This window comes from Cydia pomonella, chromosome 8 (genome assembly GCF_033807575.1).
Source record: "Cydia pomonella isolate Wapato2018A chromosome 8, ilCydPomo1, whole genome shotgun sequence".
Classification (NCBI taxonomy): Eukaryota; Metazoa; Arthropoda; class Insecta; order Lepidoptera; family Tortricidae; genus Cydia; species Cydia pomonella.
The window spans coordinates 23548901-23564181 of record NC_084710.1 but is presented as its reverse complement, the minus strand read 5'-3'; the positions used below and the strand labels follow the sequence as shown (position 1 = coordinate 23564181).

The 15281-nt window shown below is 36.9% G+C and overlaps 1 long non-coding RNA gene across 1 annotated transcript; it reads left to right on the top strand.

The window, feature by feature from the left end:
- Window positions 1-3810: 3810 nt before the first annotated feature.
- On the top strand, window positions 3811-12127 carry LOC133520878 (uncharacterized). Its single transcript, XR_009799815.1, has 3 exons — window positions 3811-5123; window positions 10478-10797; window positions 11491-12127. It is a non-coding gene; the product is annotated as an uncharacterized LOC133520878 (long non-coding RNA).
- The last annotated feature ends 3154 nt before the right edge of the window (window positions 12128-15281 follow it).

The following is a 15281-nucleotide window of genomic DNA, read 5'->3' as shown; positions in this document are numbered from 1 at the left end:
TTTTTTAAACAAGAGACACTTTCAAAATTTCACCTAAACCCCTGTTTTACCCCTGTGGAAACACCAACACCCCGAAGACTTTGTTTTTACCGAATTATCATGCGAGATCTATGAAATGTGCAACCGGAAATTGGGCGAGCGGCCACTTATCTACCGGAAGTAGCGGAACCTGCCGCCGACACGGTCGGCTTTAGTCTTTCGTCACCTCATAGGCGTGTAGGTATGGTTGTCGGATGAAGCGCCTGCTCTTGTTCCTTGGTTTGCTTGGTGACTGCAAAGGGAAAAATAAATGAGATATATGCAAGATGGATAACGTTATGTGCTAGTTTTTTTTGTTTTTATGGTAGAGGAGGCAAACGAGCTGATGGATCACCTGATGGTAAGCGATTACCGCCGCCCATGGACACCTGCAACACCAGAGTGTAAGTGCGTTGCCGGCCTTTAGAATGGGATTACGCTCTTTGTTATTTCAAATCTAGTGTGTATGTAGAATCATCTTAGGCCCTGTCTTCACTTTCCATCAGGTGTGACTATAGCCAATTGCCGATCAGTTTGTAATAATAATAAAAAAACTGGAAAGGATCGGGCTTTTTATAAACTTTAGTATTATTGGACTATAGGTATCTATGGTATGTACCTGCGCCTAAGATGGCCTGGTTTTCAAAATACTTTAATATGTTCTAGTTTATAAAAAACGTCATCATCTTCCTAGCGTTCGTCCTGGCTTATTGCCACGGTTCATGGGAGCCTAGGGTCCGCTTGGCAACTAATCCCAAGAATTGGCGTAAGCACTAGTTTTTACAAAAGCAACTGCCATCTGGCCTTCCAACCCAGCGGGAAAACTAGGCATTATTAGGATTAGTCCGGTTTCGTACATAGGTTCCGAAAAGCTCATTGGTACGAGCCGGTGTTTGAACCTGGGACCTCCAGATTGCAAGTCGCACGCTCTTACCGCTAGACCACCAGCGCATGTTCTAGTTTAAAAAAATAAATAAAACAAGATGGGCCTTCTTAGGCGCTAGGACCTTCTATTTCTATTTTAGTTTTGCTTAGCGTCATACATTTTTATTTTGCCAAAACAACTACTTATACTTGGTATGGCTAAATCTGTCTGTTTCATACATTTTAGCTGGTCCATTTTCTATGTGAGGGTAAAAAAAAATTTCGCGATTTCGGGGTTGGTCACATAGTATAAGTTGCTCAGTATAATCCTAAAACCTCCCTGGCAACGGGAATGCACATATTTTTGGCTACCATGTATAATATGTTATCTTTTATTCAAACAAATACGTAGCAAATTGACAAAGTCATTCGGAGCTAATAAATTTAATCCGGAGCGATACCTACTTACCTAACCTAAAATTCCTGAATTGTCTAATGCTCCTGGAACGAGTATCTAAATTCCTAAACCCGTCCGTAGAATTTTAAATTTAAGATTGAATCATTTCACAGAAAGATCCAGGCAATCCAAAACAGAAAGAGGTTTTCCCGAGGGTCTACAGTATGGGGTTCTTCAAAAAAGGAGTGTACAGGTTTTTAAAGGGTCGGCAACGCGCATGTAACACCTCTGGAGTTGCAGGCGTCCATAAGCTGCGGTGACTGCTTACCACCAGGCGGGCCGAATGCTTGTTTGCCACCGTCATCGTATAAAAAAAAAAACAGAAAGAAAGCAGTATGACAAACTTATTTAAAGCATATCAGCCAAAAACGATGCAATAAAACCCCAGCAGCAAATTCCTGGCTTCCCCGGGGAAGGTAATGAGTACGGATTTCGTTTTAATGGCATTTAAATTAGCTTTTTATTTGCCTGTAGTTGCGGCAGGTGCTTTACGAGTCCTATTTCCAGTTTGAATTTGATTTGTGCTGGTGAAATTAGCTTTCACAAAACCCTGTTGCAAAAGTATATATAATTCCGTATAAGATGGCGATATACCTACGTCTGTGAAGTTGGCATATCAAAGTCCAGCAGATCACGTTTTTATTGGAGTTTTTTTTAGCACGCACCATAGTTCTAGAGTTCCTGATACTTAATAGCAATAGTTCTGGCGTTTTTATCATGGAAACCAATACTATGGATTGATAACTTCACACACTAGCATATTATTTATTTCCTTTGGCCTATACTTGAGTAGATGGCGACGCCGTTTGATATTTAACACATATCAATGAAAGAACATCGGTCAAATAGTCATATGTCATTCTAAGAGTTTTAGTCCTGTGTCAAAAGATGGCAGTAAATTTAGATGACTAAAAAATTTACTTTGACAATACGCCTCTACAAGTCTACACTAAATTGTCTTTGCCTGTAGGCAGCAATGTGCCAAATATAGTTCTGATGATTTCTATAGGTATTACACGTGAAATAGACGCCAATGAGTGATGTAAACGTGTACGTACAAAATGTACACGTGTCACTTTTGACACTGACATATCCGATCCATATCCTACAAGTAGCAAATTTTAACATATAGTTCGAATCGGGCCGTATGACACGTATACAATTTGTATCAAAGAAAACCTCATTACTTTAATAAATATAGGGTAATCTCCGCGTAATTTGATACATTGTGTATCAACAAACACTGCACTACTCATGTAATAAAGCTTCACAGCAGACAGACGGACATATGTATCGTAAACTGCTTTACTATTGGCCGCAGCTTCCGTGTCTGAAATTACCGGCGATAAATCCGCCCACCCAGGTTAAGGATGAGCACTAGTTATGTCTGTTTCAGTCCTTGTTTTGATTTAAGAGAGAGAGGGAGCATACAGCCAGGAAATTAGAAGGGTATACAAGATATGGTGCGCTTCGCGAAACTTGAGATGGAAGAGGAATATCTTGTCTAATTTCTTTTCTTTTAATTATCATCAAGTCTTGGAGACCCTTACATATCTTACGATAATTTAATGATCGTTTTTAGGGTTCCGTACCTCGGAAAGAACAAAACGGAACTCTTATAGGATCACTTTGTTGTCGGTGCGTCCGTCCCCAAATAGCAAATTGAAGTGCTATAAAAGTGGCGAGCAAGTTTCCTGTTTTGCTATTTAATAATGTAAAAGCGCTAATAATACTCGAATAAAAGTGCTATAAACGTTTACTAGACGCGAATTGGGCGCAGATTACTCAGACTAAAATGCTGTAAAGGTAGAATAAGCGTTCTTTCATACGATTATAACTCGAGTAAGGGTGATTTCATTACGTTTACTACACATAATGCAGTCATCCGTCTGTCTGTCTGTCTGTCAGGAAAGCGTAGAGGTATCAAGCTGGAATTTATATCAAATACTCAAGTCTACTGTCCCTTGGAGCTGTGAAAAATCAAACTTCTAAGCCAGCGCAATTAAAAGATATAGTCGTTTATGCCGCAAATTGTCCACACTCGCAAGGGAATCAAAACCTAAAGAGTGCTTCCCGTGAACTCAGAATCTTGAAATTTGTTACGAAGCAACGTCCTATAGCACAGATAAAGGAAAAAATGCGAAAACCGTTAATTTTTAGTTATATCATATAATAAACATATTTTTAATAATTGATATGACTCGATTGTAGTGATGGGTGAACTTTTACTTATATACCTACCTACAGGTTTCTACGGAAAACTCGGTGCGCGAGTCCGACTCGCACTTGGCCGGTTTTTTTTTCTCTGACACTTAGAGACTTATACATCTCTAAAGAATTTTAGTATTTATTGGTTGTATTTTTTATTATAGTTTTTTGAGTAATTCAACATTTAGAGAATGTATACATCTCTAAATATTGTAATTGTATTTTGATATTTTTACAGTTTGTAATAATTTTACATGTAAAAGTGCCCCTGTGGCCTATTTGCTGAATAAATGTTTGATATTTGATAATAGGAGAGGTTCGGCAGCTTATGCACCGAAACCGAACCTTTGGCCGAAACATGTGTTTTGTACCGAAACCTGCCGAAACTGAAACTTCGTCGGACACTAGTCATCATTACTGAACATTTTCGAACAAATTGTCAAAAAAAACTGCCAATGATTAATACAGTATGTTTCTTTTTGCTGTCGATTATTTGAAATAACTTTTAAAATATTTTTTTTGCTTACTAATTAATAAAATATTAACGTTAGAGAAATCCTGGGAAGTAACCCTACGTGGGATTTCAGGATTTGTCCAATGGATAAGGACACACTGTACCTAGTAAATGAAATACTGGATTCAACACAAAAAATAATCGCAATCATCCTTCAAACTCATTAAACTAATTTCAACAGACCGGTAACATAATTTAACCAAACTTTAAACGCGAATAAAATTAAAACCTCTTTAAATCCTTAACAACAAACAAAAAAACTCGTAAACGTCTTTTCAATGGTTATTTATCTACATCAGTAAATACCCTTCAGCTACCTATTTATTAAACGGACTATAAAGACCGAGTCGTAAGTGTCAGATGGACGTTACTGATTGGGACGAGTGCCGATGGCAAAGAAGTCTGCCATCAGTGTTAAATGTATAAAATATCGGTGTGTCATGAGGTATATTTGGTTGGGCAAAGAATGTTTAGTTCAGACAAGCCATCATCATAAAAACGCAAGCAAACGGACGTAAGCTGCGCGCGGCGCGGCGAGCGGCAATTCAAGGCCGTCTATACATTGGTGGAGCGCGAGCGCCATGTATGAAAGGCCTTGATTTGCTGGTCATCGCGCCGCGCACCGCTTGCGTCCAGCCTGCGGCCTTCGCTTGATGCTAAGGAGGCCTATTCAAGATGCCAATCGTTTGCGCTATGACAACGAACGCTTTCTGTTCCTCTATCACTCTTACTTATTAGTGCGATAAAGAGGCAGATACCCTCTCCCTTAAAATTTAATAAAAAGAATAGAAGCACATCTACTATACTGGTCAGTCATTTATATTCAAAATCATAAGAAGTGCCTCAGAGAGAAATAACATCAGAAGGTACAAACCCTCTCCCAAAACTCCTTGCTCTCTGCCCACCGCGCCGGTTACGAGCGGAAGTGTTGCGTTTCAAAGGGGCATTCTTGTTACCTGTGTCCTAAAAATAGCACAGACGGTAACTTTGATCTCGACGAGGTGGGCGGATGTATTGGTGATTGTCGCGGCGTGGTGAATGGAGAACATGTGAATGAGTCAGGTAATATTAGTTAACTTACACGTGTTTTGGTGTCCAGTGCTTGACTGTGTCTGTGACTCATTGAACATACGAATTTTAAAGTAAACATGGACACTACTAGACTTCAGCCTTCTCTAATGATTACCGTCCATCCAGCATGTAACTTTCGCTTAAGGCTGCACCCGACGCCAATGGACTAGCGCGTTCGGGCGGAACTTATACCCCTCTCCGGACCACCCTGCAAAAAAATCGAGCAGGCAGATCTATGCATTCGAAATAGAATTTTGCTTTCTCGCGCCGCAACACAGCACAGGTCCGTCTAGCAACACTTGCCCCGCACTGACTATATGGACAAGAGCGGGGTAAAGGTAGGAACTGAGGCGGGATGAAGGCTTATTTTTTTAGGAATCATTTTATAGTGTTTTGTGATAGAGATTATAAAGTTTCTTATATTTTCAATAAAAGTTGCAGTAGTAATAAGGTTACAACTGAAAGAAATAGGAGTGATTTGATGATTTTTTTTCTTCACTTATTTAAATTAAACGAGATTTTCAGAAAAACCATATCACTTCTCATATCATGTAGATTGTTATATATTTTTGTCTGCTCAGAAAGTGTCATACTTAATTTAATAAATGGTTTAGAGTAACTCAGTTTTACGGTATTTTGCGGGAGGAGGAGATTGAGGATATTAACTCATAAGGAAACTACAGCTCAGCTAAGGGATACGTGTGTTAAAAAAGTTAAAATAAAATCCACATAATAGATTAGTTACATGAACTTTGAATTACCTGAAAACTTTGCAATTACTTAGTGAATCTGTGATTTAAGACGATGACCATAATAATTACTTCCCAATTATGTATATCCAGTTTCCAGTATAGGCCAAGATTTGAAGTCATTATTTTTTTTAATACCACGTCGGTGGCAAACAAGCATAAGGCCCGCCTGATGGTAAGCAGTCACTGTAGCCTATGGACACTTGCAACTCCAGATGTGTTACATGCGCGTTGCCGACCCTTTAAAATTTAAGTAAAATACTCGTTGCTGCCCACCTTAATAAAAAAAAAGTGGCTGTGACAGAATCGGACAGACAGACGGACATGACGAATCTATAAGGGTTCCGTTTTTTGCCATTTGGCTACGGAACCCTAAAAACATAAGCAAGAAAGTTTTTTTTATATCTTATGTGTTCGTTTTTCTTAATTGTTTCCCGTTTTCAAAGGTATTTTAAATATATTTTCATCAGAAATATTAGATAATCAATCAATCATCGACTTTAGCATATACTTCCTAGCTAATCAATCCACGTAAATCAATCACAATCTCAATTCGCAGGTTCCAAAATAAATTGACCGTGGCGTCCCCGGAACTGAAATCATCGTCCCGTCACAGACCGACGTGCGAAAACTTACACCTTACACTAATGCAACACTAATACTTTGCACCGACTATGAAATCTTACTAAAAACAGCCACAACGCTAAAGAGACAACCATTGCTGTCTTTGAAACATTCAAATAGTTATCGCTCGACTTAATGAAGAAATGGATGGTGTAGCAGCGATAAGTTCGAGACGCGTGATAGTGGCTTGGTGGGTAGACGTGACACACATAATGACAGGTGGACATTTGCTGAAGTCACAGCCAAATGTCAACACTATTTGTATTAACTTTCAATTCATAACGTTAGCATCCGATTACATCCGGTCTGATTTTTATTTTTTTATTCTGCAATGTAAAATATTCTTGCGATTTGCTAAAATATTTTCGAAGTCTAATCTAATCTTCTAAATTTTCGGGGGCCCATTTGTGTAGTTGCCCCCTAAGGAAAGATCCGACAGCTACTCAAGAGCTTATTTGACCACCTCCATGTGCCGGATGATGGAGCTTATGGGTAGCCTTTTGAGTTCCTTTGGTTCCAGATAGCCTGCTCCAAAGTCCTTCATTATTTGTCTGGCGAGGGCGTGACATTCACACATTAGGTGTGTTACTGTCTCTCCCTCTTCACCACACATTCGACAATCGGTGTTGTCGGAGTGTCCCATCCTGGCCAAAACCCCTTTGACCCCGTAATGGCCCGTAAACACCCCTGATATAATTTGGAGTTGTCTTCTGCTAAGTTTCCGTAGGTTTTTGCTCCAACCGGAGTCTACTCCTTGTATGAAGAGCTTTGAGTGCTTTAGACCCGTCAGACTGTCCCATTCTTTTTGGTATCTGTTCGACTACAAGAGGTCGTTGTTGTGTTAAAATCTGATAGAACCTTCCAAACCTGATTCCTCCAGATTTTTTAGATCCAACTGTTATGTAACATTATTAAATTCTGAAAAATAAACATTTAGTTTATGAAAAATATAATATCCTCCTTACTAGTTCAAAAATTGTTTACAACATTTTAGAAAATCTTTGGTTAAGTTTTGAAAGTTCTGATTTAGTTCTAGCAACAAACAAGGTGAACACCATAAATTTGAACGCATCTCGCGGTTATTCCAGCGACAAAGTGCTTCACTTTTTGTACGCAGCAGTTATTTATTAAGACAGGCGGTGTTGGTGCTACCTGAGTAATGGAACTGAGGAATTAAATGCCCTTTGTAGCAAGATCTGACTTAATTTATGAGCACACTACAAACAATAATCCTATTTTAGAGCATTTAGCGATAGAAACACACAGAATGAATTAAATTGTTGGTGCGCCTAAATTTTTTGAACAATACCCTGTGTACTTTTAAAAATTCTAGAGTTTCACAAGTTGTTATTTGACCTCAAAATTTTTAGCGTTGTTAACAGATCATATGTTGATTTATATTAAAATAAATATCAAAGTTAGAAAACAACGCGGGTATGTACGTACGAGTATAAATAATATGTACTTTCGAACTTGGGTAAGTGAAATTTAATCGGACCCATGGATAAATTATTGTAAATGGATTAAAATGATGGGACCTGAATACTGTGGTCAACTTTTAGAACTTCCTCACTTATCCAGTGTTTGCTTAATCAGGATTGACTGTACATAGCGTTGATAATAACTTGAGTCTAACTTTGAAAACCTCATTTTTTTACGAAAAGAGCGAGCGCTAAAAAACTTGTAACTCTTTAAGGTCCTGAGTCCTTTATAGAGTATTGGTTAGGCAACTCAAAAGTACTTAAACCTCCGAATAAAAAACTCCGTCAACAATTTCGTACCTTTTATCTGAATACTAGCAGTTTAAGCAAATAAGCGTCTTGAAGACAATTCATTTTTTTGTATAAAAATTAGCGTTTAATGTAAAGGTCTCAAGTTTCTACAAAATATTCAGGTCACTAGCAAGTTCAAATGAATTCGAGTTAGTACTTAATTATATGAGTCTGAAAAACCCAGTCTAATCTTAAAGCAGAGAATTCAAAAGACTAGAGTCTTAAGCACAACGCTACAGTATTTAGGCAATTACTTATTTTAAATTAAGCATAAGACATGACATCACCAATTCCAGCAATACCACTCGTCACAACGTCGCTCTTAAACTTTCTGTTTTACTGCTTTTTCACGCCGAATCCAAATCCGTACAAAGAACACCTAACAGGGATAAGTCAGAAATACCTCGTGATTCAGCCGTTGCGAGGGAACATACAAACACACATACACCTGCGATCGAAATAATCACAAAGGAGGGACAAAGAGACAAGTCTGAATCATGCAAGGTGTGACAGACGGACAGACACGCGTGAAATGTGACGTTTTGTTGGACTTAGTGCAGCTAACGAGGTTGTCACCAACTGCCCTGAATTGTTTAATGCTGGTGTTATTTATTTTGCATTTCTTGAATGCATTTGGAGCGAATAATAAAAGATCTTAGGCTCGAATATTTATATCAATAAGTTTCTCGGAACTGATGTAGATATGTACATGTACAAACAAATATAATTTGAAGAGATAATCATCCGGAAACTAATCTATCTAAGTATTCAATATGCCATAGCTGTTATATGTGTATTATTTAGAGATACATTTTTTTTCTTTCCTTACATTTTATCTCCTGCGAGTATTTGCCATATCCAATTAACGTTGTTTAAAATTGATTTCACTGTGCTTGATTGATGTTATCTTCCAATTAAGGGTAGCGCCACATTAGAGGAAAGATATGGGGACATTTAATTCCCACAATATTGGAATTAAATGTCCCCATTAATTTTCCGACTTTGTATTAATACATAAACTCAATTATACCGGTTGAATTAAATTACATATTTTTGTTTTTAATTGCTCTTACTGCAAGGCAATTGATCAAAACTTTGGTTTGAATTGCAAATAATCTGATACTTATCGACCGTTTTCAAATATACCTACTCTGCATATTGGGACTTTTGAGATATATGTACGATGTCTAATTTAGTCGCTTTGGTCTCGGACCGTCTAGAACGCAAAATTACTAGTGTAATATTTTGCCTATATCCCTTTTAGTCTACATCGCAAACGGTCTAGAACACAAAATGACCACTTATAGGTAGGTTAGGTTAGTTAGTTATCTTATAATGGCCGTAGGCCAAACCGCACAGAAATAGGAGCCCCACGGTAGCGGGGCTCCGTCGACATCGCTAACGTAAAGGTAAATCGACGATACGTAGATAAATAAAGATCTAAATAATTGTAGTCATTTTGTGTTCTACACTAAAAGGGATATAGGCAAAATATTACACTAGTTATTTTGTGTTCTAGACTAAAAGGGATATAGGCAAAATATTACACTAGTTATTTTATGTTCTAGACTAAAAGGGATATAGGCAAAATATTACACTAGTTATTTTGTGTTCTAGACTAAAAGGGATATAGGCAAAATATTACACTAGTTATTTTATGTTCTAGACTAAAAGGGATATAGGCAAAATATTACACTAGTTATTTTGTGTTCTAGACAGTCCGAGACCAACCCCTTTAGTCTGCAACACGTGCGGCATGTGCTAACATTTCAAAGTTTTTTATCAATTGATTTTGATTCAATTAGATCCTCTTGTATTTAAAAAATATTCAGGTACTGAATTCTCTGAATGACAAATTATATTAGTATATTCTGTATTTTAAATACTAATGGCGTTTTTCATAAACGCGTTATTATCTTGTACCCCTAGTGTAAATTTATTCGATGGCGTAACGTGACGTACGCGTTTCCATTAAGTCTCATTTTGTATGGGATTTTGAGTTTACGTAACGTACGTCACGTTTCGAAATCGTATAAATTTACACTAGGGCCTCTGAATGAGCTATGAATAGTTTGTCTTTATCTGTCACTTTAACTTATATATTTGTAAGAAAGGGATAAAATATAAGTTTTGACTTAATCAGCCCCGTAAAGTTTATTATAAAAAAGGGGGTTAATCGCTACATCTATCGTTGTTGCAGGTTAGCTGGCAGAGGCAGACCCAAAAAGACGGCGGGGCGACCTCGACGCATTTTGCAGCGACTGGCGGGAGGGAGCATGCGCCAAACCGTGATGAGTGACCGAAGAAAGGGGCGGCAATGCCCAGCAGTGGGACAAAAAAGCTATTGAAAAAAAAAACAGCTAATACTCTGTTGTTGTATCACCTACTTTACGGTGTATATTTTATGTTGCAAGATTTTACAATCTTCGAATAAACTTCGTCACTGTCACTATTCCCTGTTCCTAGTCATGCGATTTATTTTGAAATTAACGCTATTACTGCTTTTAATATTAATAGAGTGTGAGTATTTATTTTAGATCTTTAAATGACAAAAAAAATGATTACGAGAACAAGAGTTATTCGAATAAGGGCTTGCATTATTTTTAAATTAATTAACATTATATTTCATATCATTTAAATTAAGATTTATGTAATTGAAGCCAATATGATCAAAGAGGTACCTATTGCTCGTAGCCACATACTAGAGCTACCTAAGGAGACGGTCGGGAATATAAAAAGATATCTCCAAAGTAGACTGAATTTCGATCCTTCAGACGAAAGGTTTTATTATGATAAGTAAAGCTGGTACCAATCTAGCAGTTTAAATCGTCCATGTAACTCGATTTTTCGAACTCGAGTCATTTCCTTTAAGCTTATGAAGAAAGGAAAGTCAAATCGGTTCTGCGCTGCGAATATGTCAAAATCTGGTTTCGATTGGTTCAACCATTAAATTATTTCAATGCTTAATGTTTACTTACTGCTGTAGCGCGACGACCTTACGTGCGTCGTGGGTTACGACGATCTTGGTCTCCAACACCAAAGTCTACCATGCTTCTCTCTCCAAAGTCGTGTCTGGCCGGCTAGCATGAGATGCATTCACACGCGCGAGTCCGTACTTGAAGTTGTGCCAGATGTATGGAGTCGCGTCTTTACAATCGACGGTGCCGAATTTGTCGAGTTTAATGAATTAAAAAATAACGTGTTCCGTTACAGTGTTGATAACTACACACGTATCCAGTGAGATCCACAGCCGACGTGCGATGGGAGCTGGCGCCATCAAGAAGATGTACAACGCCATTGGCATGCAGAAGCGTAAAAGGAAAATAAGGAACTTTGGTCGCATTGGATATAATTAAGCATTACGTGATTGAAGATTATTTACAGTACATATGTTGCTACTTTACCGCACTAGTGCGAAAATTAGCATATTACGTTACTGTGTCGAACATTTAAAGGGCCATATGTACTGTAAAACGTTGTACGATACATGTGCGAATAAGTAATTCGCCACTCGTGTCGATGTAAAACACTCCCTTCGGTCGTGTTTTAATTTATCGCCACTCGTTTCGAATTTCCTATTTTTCGCACTTGTATCGTAATGTACTATTTTATGCCAATGCAGGAGCATTTTACGATAATGCCATTCTTCATATACTTCTAATAATTTATGAGTAAGCAATATTTGGTCTGGTAATATTTTATGATTTTGTTAATAAATTGACAGTATATTTTTACGCATTTGATTAAGGTAGTTGCCATACAAGGCAAAAGCATTCAGTAAGTGACATTTACGTGGACTGCTCCCTACATAATAAGTAACACGATTAAACACAGGAATTATATAATTATATTTATTTTGAAGCTAATTGTCCAAACATCCCCACTGCATCTCTTTCCTTAGGTACATAAAAGTCATCATCACACTACACAAATCCAAACCGCCGCCGAATGAAATTATATTTGGCCACTATCGGTTTTTTCCCAGATGGACTTGGTTTCTTGCTTTTATACTTTCTTTGTCACTGCAACTTTTCTTAAATGCATGTTTTCTGCTTTCATAACTATTTGGTCACTGCCACTTATTTGACTTAGATGTAGGTTTCCTCACAATGTTTTCCTAGACCAAAGAGCGAAATTTGCAGCCGGTAAATGTCCATTGATATTTACTACAGTACCTCATACAAAGTAGGTTATTTCCCGTAACCTTTTCAAGGTCATGCGCGAGCGCATAAATCTGGGAGGGGCGTTCAGGAACCGAGCCGGATACCGGCTTATTTATGACGGCGTGGATGGTTCCGCTCTGTTTTCTGGTAAGGTAGGAAATCTACTTATTCAATAATTAGCTTCGTCTGCATAGAAAGATGATTTACCTAAGAAAACTATCCTATGTCCTTCCCATGGACAAAACTTACCTACATATCTAAATTGGTGTAGTGGTTTTGTTAGTGAAGTTGGTGGTGAAGTTGTGTAGAATTTAATAAGCTTTAATGTTGCCTTAGACTATATTTTCATAAATAATGTAGATTTAGAGTAAAACGCGAATTTCTCCTGGATGGTACACATTTTCCAAGATGGCTGCGATTCCTCGAGGTCCCCAAATGTCAAATGGTGTGGGCATGAAAAAAGGGACTTTAAGAGGCTGTCAACACCCAATGTCCTTGAAATTGATGTTACTTAAACAGTTTTTTAAGAAAGACTATTTGTTTTAGTCAAGTAAGAAAAATATATGTTCATATTAATTATATTTCAAAGACCGTGGTCGTACTCGATACACGATTGAACGAAATCGGCTCGATAGAAAATAATTGCAAAGATTGGTCTTAAAATCACAATTAAACGGTTTTATGTCTTTATTGTTTTGACTTATGGGTCTGCAATTAAAATCACAATTTCAAAACATTTATATCTAAACCGTGTTTATAATTAAATATTACACTAATAATCCACTTTTTTTATTTAAATATTTTTCTTATTATTCCCTTGCCCAGGCCCAGTAACATGCGACAGTGCTATCTCATTTACTCCGATACAAATAGACAGTGTGCGCGCTTTAGGTATTGACAGCCTCTTAATTAATATATATACCAAATTTCATGACTGTTCTAGAAATTTCGAGGTTGGTCTTAATCCGATTGTGCTATTATACCAACTGTCGTGGTTATTTCTAAATCTATCAATAAATCGGTCTAAATATCTTGCTCAATTAACTAGTCATTCAATTATATATTCAAAATGAAATTCTCAGATCTATGCATTATAAACTAGCATCTTAATTATCTTTATATTAATCAGCTGGTGCCTGTTTGCATAAACTAGTCTATCCTACATATGTCAACCTCTAAACAAAATTTATGGTTAACCGCCCACTGAGATGGAAATGTCAATTTCCCTGAAGTTGTGAATGGATCACTGTACTCACAACAACATTCGTAAATAGGGATGGCAGAAACTCGAGTCTTTAGGGCCTACATTTGAGAAAATCGACTAGTTATATATGAGACTAAGAAAACCTTTCGAGTCTTTAAAGTCCCGTGTTGAGTTCTTTATTGAGTCTTATTGAGAGAGCGAGAGACTCGGGACTCCGAATAAAGACTCCGTCAACAATTTTATAGGTTTTATCTAAATAACAATAAATAAAGTGGGCGTAAGTGTATGATTTCTGTACTAAATCACAGAGAAATAAGTTATGAGTGATCACTCCATACAATGATAAAAATCAGTTTATACTAAGTTTTAACCGATATTTGCGAAATATAATTCTTAATAAGATTTAAGCTTAATAAGTATCAAATTTTAAGCGAGTTTTAAACTTAGAAATAATATTAGAAATTAAAATTTCGTGACACATATTTCAAATATTAAAAAAAACGGTTATTTAGCTCATGTAATCATTCGTCGCTATTGGTGACATGTTTCGAACCCATCGGGGGTCCTTCCTGAGGCTTGAGGCTTTGATTTTTTATAAGTAAATAATTCCTTAATATTTTTACCATACCTCTCATACAACATGTTATTATTAGGTAAGTAAGAAAACTCGTGTGCATATGGAGTAAGCACTCCAAGGTTATTTATTTCTCTATGACCTAATCAATGAATTTTACATAAAGACAGTACATTATAAATTTAAAAAAAATAAGAGCTATCTGAAAATGACTCAAGGCTCTACACAAAACTCGGGGACTCTAAAATTCACTAAAAGAGTCTGAAAAACTGATGGCCCGATTCGATGAATGATTAAGACAAGTTTAATATCTTGGAAAGATCTTTAAAAGATCGATAACTAAACGACATGTCAAAATTGACGCTTATTTCGATTCCGCTGTGATCCCAGTAAGATCTACGATATTTCTTATGTCAAAGTGATGCTGTTTGCCTGCTTCTGTCAATTATACGACATACAAATGATATCTAAATGATAACTTATCTAAACCAGAACTTATCGTTATCGTATCTCAGTCTTCGAATCGGGCCGTGAGCCGAGTCTTTTTGAGTCCCCAAAGGACTCGAGTCTTAATCAACACTACTCTTATCTGATAATCGATCAACCTTAAGTAATTGTAATAAGCTCTATTAATCATCAAACAGTGCATTCTGATCTTAATAACAGCCTATGAATTAAATCTGGATTAGTTATGGATCTGATCTCTCAATATCAAAATGTCTGGAACTATTTTTGTTGCTAGAAATTATACCTAATACAAAGAAATTAGAACGAGTAGATATTCTACAAACAAAAATTCTACTTACTCTGTTTGTAGCTTTGCGATCCTAACGAAATAACGGCACTTTTCCTATGAATTTCCACTTCGATAATATACGGTCAAAAAAACATGTCAAAAATATAATAAAAAATCATGAAGAAAAGAAAATATTTAGAAGTAGAAAAACGTTTTCTCTTTATGTATGGATGGTCACGTGGTATACTTCCCTCTTAAGATCTTGAAGCATTCATTACAAGTTTCCGAGATTTAGCAATATTAGGATCACAGCAACACAGCCCACAG